The sequence below is a fragment of the Cornus florida genome, unplaced genomic scaffold (assembly GCF_030987335.1).
Source record: "Cornus florida cultivar Cherokee Brave unplaced genomic scaffold, ASM3098733v1 CherokeeBrave_3.0.0_Hap2_Chr05, whole genome shotgun sequence".
Lineage (NCBI taxonomy): Eukaryota > Viridiplantae > Streptophyta > Magnoliopsida > Cornales > Cornaceae > Cornus > Cornus florida.
In genome coordinates, this window is record NW_026775575.1 from 11,658,737 (window position 1) to 11,666,441 (window position 7,705).

Here is a 7,705-nt window from a genome sequence, read left to right on the forward strand (position 1 = left end):
TTTCTCTTCAAAAGCGAGACTCCTAGCATTTCCTTGAAAATATAATGGTTGATTAGGAAAATGAGAATTAGCTAATTGGTTTCCTTGTGATTGAAATGGTCTATATCCTTGGGAACCTTGGCTTTGCATTGGAGGTGGAACATATTTCCCTTGGAAACCACCTTGGGGAGGGTTTGAGCCTTCCCCTTGGTTTCTCCAAGAGAAATTCGAGTGATTCCTCCAACTAGGATTATAATGATTGCCATAAGGATTGTTCCCTTGATTAACAAAAGTTGCATTGACTTGTTCATGATGCTCATTTTGCACATGTCCACGGGGACAATTGGAAGTAGAATGCAAAACACTTGAACAAGTCATACATGTCTCATTGGATGCATAATGGGAATGGTTAGGGACGAAAGATACTTGATTTGCCGAGTTTTGGTTGATCAAGAATTGATCAGACCTTTGAGATAAGGATTTCATCTCAACGACTATTTCATTGGAATGGTCGACTTGATGTAAGCCAACACTCTTCCTTCTACTTGAATTCCTACCATTCTTGGAAGATAAAGTTCGATGCAAAGAATTTTCACTCATGCTCTCATAAAGACGCCACACGTTATCCTCATGCCTATCAATGTAAGAGTCACCCATGGAAGCATCAACCATGCCCTTGTAATTGTCCGATAAGCTCTCAAAGAAATATTGAACTAATTGCCATTTGGGCATGTCATGATGTGGACATTTCCTAAGCAATTCATTGAATCTTTCCCATGCCTCATGGAACGTTTCCCCATCCCCGTGTGAAAACTCTCAAATTGAGGTTCTCATGGCATTGGTCTTAGAAACCGGATAGTACTTCTTCAAGAACTCTTGTTGCATTTCTGCCCAAGAAGTTATTGAAAAAGGTCTAAGATTGTTAAACCAATATTTTGCCTTGTCTTTAAGGGTGAATGGAAAAAGTTTAAGCCTTAAGACCTCTTCCGGCATGTCCGTGTATCTCACGGTGGAACATACTTCAAGAAACTCATCCAAATGCTTATAAGGTTCTTCACTTGTAAGTCCATGATAGTTAGGAAGCATTTAAATGGTTTGTGGTTTGATCTCATAGTGGTGTTCTCTAAATGGTGGCAATTGAATGCATGTGGGTGCATTGTATTCATTAGGCACATAGTGATCTCTTAAAGCAAGGGGAGGATTAGTAATTGGAGGTGTAACATGGGCACCTTGATTGCCTTGAATGATGGGAGGTGGTGGAGCATAGATTGGCCTTGGCATTCCCAATGGAACTTGGCCTTGTTGTTGTGGTGGATGAACGAATGGCCTCGGCATGCCTAATGGTACTTGCACATTATCATGATGCACATTTGGGTAGAGGATGCCTTGTTGGTCTATGTAACCAAGGTCCTCCACATGGTCCTCATTATGTCCTTCCATCAATGAAATGGATTGACTAGAACTTCCTCTTCCCCTAGGGTTTCGAACAACTGATTCAAGATGAAAATTTAGAGGGACAAGAGTGGGTCTCAATGATCTATGACCATGCATGCACAATGCAACACAACAAGCAACAAGTAATGAACAAACACTTCACCTTCGCAACAAATCAACAATCAAATCCCCACATACAATGATCCCATACTTCCATGCTATTAATAATATGTAAAGAAAAGTAAATTGCCTCCAGGTGGGCTCACGATTTATCTAAGAATTGAAATACAAGCCTCCACGCGAGCCGACGATTTAACTAGAGATTGAGTTAAGAAAGAGCTCACAAAGGGTCCTTTAGCACTTTAATTTATTTTCAATTTTTAGCCTTGCAAATTTTTAAAATTTTGCCCCTTTCCTTTGCTTTTGCTTAGCTCTTTGCTTGGAATGCTCATTTGCTCACCTTCTTGCTCAATGCACCTAGTCAAACAAGAACCAACACAATAAGTAACCAAAATGAAAACAAAGTAAAGACACGATCAAAAGAGTACTAATTCCTAATTGATTCAACAAATACGACGTTATCTTCAATCAATCCCCGGCAACGGCGCCAAAAACTTGGTGGTATCACACCCCAAACCCAAAAGTTTGTGCGCCAAAAGATAATGGTGTAGAGCTATGATAAATGTGGCCAAGTTTTACATTTAGAAATTGCCACTACTACCTTTCACTAAAAAATATAGTTAGGGCAAGTAGGGATCGTCCCAAGGGATTGGTGGGTCGTACAAGGTTGTGGAATCGAGATTAGGGTTAGTAGGTCGAGTGATCAAAAGATTGGTTGGTGATTGAATTATACTAAGATGTAATTTAAACTAAAGTAGGCAATTAAATGTAATGGAGAGAAAATAAGAGAAAGATCTTGGGGTTTAGAGATCACCACTAAGCATAGCTCTTCTACACCCTTAATGAATGATTAATGAGGGGAAAAAACATGTATTGCAACAGAGTGTATATGTGTGTGGTTGTTTCAACAAGCATGGATGACAAATTAAGCATATATTGTCTAAGCAACATGATGGATAGCACAATATATCAAACTAAGCCATTAATCATTTATTTAAACTCACAATCCAAACACATCACAAGGTTAGAGATATATGCTACTTGCTTTCATAAGTATGGAACATCAAACAACAAGCATGGATTGTCTTCCTGTTTAACATCTAAACTACAACTACACTACAATTAAGCTAATGACATGAAATTAAACTAATTAAACTAAGGGAGAGGTAAAATCCATAAGAAATGAGTATGAACCATCAAATAAACCACAAGAATATTCCATTAAGCACTATGTCTTGACAATCTCTAGATCTATAGAATTAATACACATAGACATGCATCAATAACACAAGAAATAGTGACAAACACATGAACATCTATTCTAGTATACACAAACATATGGATAGAATGAAAGGATCAATTGGAAGCATTAAACCAATGAAATCATTGAATAAACAAGATCTATATATATAAAAGTGTCAAGACATGTATCACAATACAAATGCCCTCAAAAATACATAAATCAAGATGTAAAAAGCATGCTTAGGGCTAACTCTAGCCCCAAGAGGATGTCTAGCCACTCATAGATGGTGTCCTCCAACCCTCAAGGGCTAACTCCATGGTAGAGATTGCTCCTCTTCTTGGTTGATGGAAGAACTCCAAGCTTGTGTCTCTAGCCTCCTCTTTTCTTTTCTTCTTCACTAAGAATATCCAAATTGTGCCTCTTCTCTATTCTAAAGTATATCAAGTATATCTCAAGTATATCTCAAAAAGTGGCTCATAATCCTTATATAGGTAGGTAAAATATCACCCCAAATGAGTTGTGCTCGTACACCAATATTCCTCCCAATGATTGGATATGAGACAACTTTTAATGAGCTGGAATTCGGATTTTCTCGGGATTTGGGGAGCTCGATCGATCGAACTTGTGGTGAGATCGATCGAACATGGCTGAGATCTATCGAATTTAAGCTGGATCGATCCTCTATGGCGGCGCCTTTTTGGATAAAAACAAATCTGAGATATTTTGAGGATATTTTTGGAAAAAAGACAAATGTTGTAGATAGGGTGGTATAAGTGGATAAGATGGAATCTTTTCGATTGATCGGAAGAAAGTTGGATCGATCGAACTTTGTGGGATCTTTGGATAAGGACAAAAGAGCTTGGATCCATCTTGGAATGCTGAGATCGATGAACTTTCGATCGATCGAATATATTCTGAGATCGATTGAACTTGCTGAATTTCCACCACTTACTTCTTTTTGCTCCCACTTTGCTCCTTTCTTTAATTCATCTCAAGATTGCTTCAATTATGCTCTTATTTAGCTGAGTTAGCTTATTTTGGAGATAAGTACCTAAAAATGGAAATAATACAAAATCAATCTAAAGCGGGAAAATAAGATAGATAAAGGTTCTATAATACCTAAGCTTAAAGGATTTAAATACGCACTTTTCAGCGCTCATCAGAACTTCGAATACAACGCATAAAGAATGATTTCTCAAAGTTAACATCTTGAAACTCAAAATTAGAAATCAATTAAGGAACAACAAGTTACGATATCATCTAGTTAGCAACTTGAAATGAAAATTGAAATCAAACAAGGTGGATACTTGGACATCACACCGGATCAGACCGACACCATAGTTACTTCAGGGTTACTAGCCCATGGGTAACCTCCCTATGTGCGCACTAAACTGTAGAGGGACAATCTCCTAGCCGTACTCAAACAACGACATCCCCAAGTTTCCAAAATCAACAAATTGTGCAACAACGTATATATATCAATATGTATATATAAGATAACCAACAATCTACCACGCACAACCAAATTTGGAAACACATACAATACATGTACTAAGTCCACAACTACTATGGCATGACAAATGTCGAATCTTTAGTGTGCGATTCGTTACACGCTATGGCAATATATTTCAACATTGAAAATATAAACTCATGAATCTAATACAAATCCAAAATCATGATTTAAATATATAACCAATATCAAACACATGATTAAATCATTAACGCTATAGAAATGGAAATTAATTAAATAAACTAATTAATTTCTTTAAATTTCAAATCTCAATCAAATGATTCCTAATTAACTCATATTAAACAACATTGCATGGTCATTACATATATCCATTCAAAATCTTAATTAAGCCAATGAAACAACAAAGTAGAATTTAATTAAATCATGATAATCAAATCCCTAAATTCTAAAACAACATCAAATGGTCCTAAATTAATATATGCTAGTATAAATGTCCTAGTCATCACCAATATCAAGTTAAAAACTTAATTAAACCAATGGAACCTTTAAATAAATTTTAATTAATCCTTTTAATAAATATTTCTAGATTTTCATACTCATCCAAATACTCCAAAATTAAAGTATGTTAAAGAGCATGCCAAGGCTTAATTTAATAGCCTATCACAAGTTAATTTCATGCAAGGTATGTCCACGAAAATTAAACTTTCACAAAAGATTATTATTAGTTAAAAAATGCAATTCATATTCAATTAATCTCAATTTAATATATGTTAACAAACATACTAAAGCCTAATTTTCTAGCATGCCATAATTTAATTCTAAGTTGAATATTATCATGAGAATTAAATCTTAAACATAGAAAATAATTAAATTAAATTCTAGATTTTGAACAAAAGCATGCATACAAGTTGTATAAGCATCAATAGCATGCAAGACAACAAACATAATAACCTTTAACACTCCCTACCTCAATTTAATATGAAAATCTCAAAAGCCACCAAAATGAAACCGCTCCGAATCCGATGAAACCTTGGGGTTTTGTCGGGGACAACACGGTGAACGATAAACTCCAAAGAGGACATACCAAAATCCTAACTTGACCTCAAACTCGAACTCAAAAAATGGCCAAAAATGGATTCTAATAAGGGGGAAAGATGCATGTAGTCAAGAAAAGCATAAAACACGAAAGCACTTCGACTTTTTAACAAAGTAAAGAAGCTCAAAAGAGAGAAAAGGTGGCAGCCCCTTGGCTGCCATGAAATCCGGCCAAGAGAGGGAGGAAGAGGTGAAAAAGTGATTTTTCACTCTAAGGCATTCTGTTTATAGTAAAACCCTAAAAGTGTCCCGAACGGGCCCCGCCGGGTCCGAAAAAGTGAAATTCGAGCAGACACACTCAAACGGCAAAACTCCGTGAACAAAAAAGAACCAAAATGAGAAAAGATGAACAACGGAAGAAACAGCATCGAAAACTGAGTCCCGAGCAGAGAGATATGCCCCGAACAAGTTCAGCGGTAACCGGGGCCAGAAATCCTGAAATTGGGGAAAACAACCAAAAGGCAATTCTAAGAGTACAAGACTCAACAAAAAGTGAAAATGAATCCCGTACGAGAATCCAGGCTCAAAAAGAGGCATTTTTGTAATAACTTTCATTAATTACACAATGACCCTACACAAAGTGCTAACTGCACTAATAACCCAAAATGAAAATATCTTCAAAAGATATTTATGAAAAATACCCTAAGAAAAGAAAAAGATTCTAGAAAACGATGCATCCAAGCCCCTATGGATACCGGGAGCAACCAGAGTACTTTACTACAAAAGTAAAGATATGTATTTCGTGGAAACCACTTAGAATGAAGATACGTGAAGTTAAAAACCAACTCCAAACACAAAAAGTGAAGTTATGCCAACAAAGTGACAAACGGGGAAAAGACAAAATAGGGAAAAGGATGAAAAGTGAATAGTATCGAAAAAATAAAAATGCGGAAATGACGCGGTCCTCAAAGGAAGTTGTCAATCCAAAGAAAATAGTCTTGAAAATCATTCCAGAACACTCAAGACGACACTAAGTGGCGAGAAACCGAACTCAGAAAGAGAAAGATCAACGAAAAAAAATATTCGTGAAAATCTGAGAAAAAGGAAAGGAAGAAAAATGACAGGGTCATTACAATGCCTGTAATATGTTAATAAAGTTTAATTGAAGTTATCAGATAAATTTGTTTACATTACTCTGATGTAGTAGTGTTGCATTCACTAGGCTTTAAGCTCACTCCTTCCATATTTATATGTTTTTCAGGTATCAGGTTGGGTTATTACCGATAGGTCTAGAGTCTTGGGTGTGAATAGAGAAAATAATAATGGAACGTCTTTTGTATAAAATGTAAATATTGTAGTAGAATTTAATATTGTGACTTGTAGTTAATTGTTTAGTTTTCTTATAACTTGCAAGGTGGATTTATAGTTTATTTTAAATTGTTAACTTTTAAGTAAGCACTTTGATATATGATGACATCACGTATGTATGAGGTTAATGTAGATGGTTAGATAAATTTCAATTGTTCAATTTATTAAATATTGTAAATTAGGTTGGGGTGTGTCATTAGCTATCATCCTAATTTGGGATTCAAGCTTTGATATCGATTGAGAATGAGACTGCAACAAATTAGTGTTCATTTCTAAGCTCCCCAAGGCCACTAAAACCTTATCTTCAAATATAAAATTACTAGAAAGTGCATGAGGATGATGAGAGCAAATTTGAGAATGATACACTTGAGGATGTGAATAATGATTCATTCTTTGATGATGAGAAGAAGATGACACAAATCCTTGGGAACCTTCATTCCTTTTATGAAGTGGGATATATCTATTTTGAAAATGTTTAGCTTAAAAAGGACTTGAATTTTCATTCCACATCGGAACATAAACATTTAAATAAGGGTGAGCAAATGTAGTATTGACTTGTTCATAGTGTTCATTAAACACATGTCCATAGGGACAATTGGAAGTAGAATGTAGACACTAGAACATGTCGTGCAAGGCTCACTGATAGGAGTGATGAAAAGGAAATGATTTGATAACTGGTTTTTTACTCAATAGAAATTGATCAAGTTTTTGTGAAAGAGTTTTAACCTCGGCTACAATCTCCTTTGGACTTTCAATTTGACACACTTTCAAATTTCTCTTTTTGTTAATAGAATCATGACTCAACCGAGAAGTGTGAGATTTATATAAAGAATTTTCACTTATTTTTTCAAAAAGGTGTCAACATCATCTTCATGCTTTCCAAAATATGAACCTCCACATGATGTTTCAACTATGTCCTTATGAGTGTCGGATAAGCTTTCATAGAAAGATTGAACCACTTGCCATTTTAGAATGCCATGGTGTAGACATTTTCTTAGTAAGTCATTCAATCTTTCCCAAGCCTCATGCAAAAGTTTTCCTTCCCCATGAGAAAA

At 35.6% G+C, this 7,705-nt stretch overlaps 1 pseudogene; it reads left to right on the forward strand.

The window, feature by feature from the left end:
* Positions 1–709: 709 nt before the first annotated feature.
* Positions 710–808, forward strand: LOC132310595 (small nucleolar RNA R71; annotated as a pseudogene).
* The last annotated feature ends 6,897 nt before the right edge of the window (positions 809–7,705 follow it).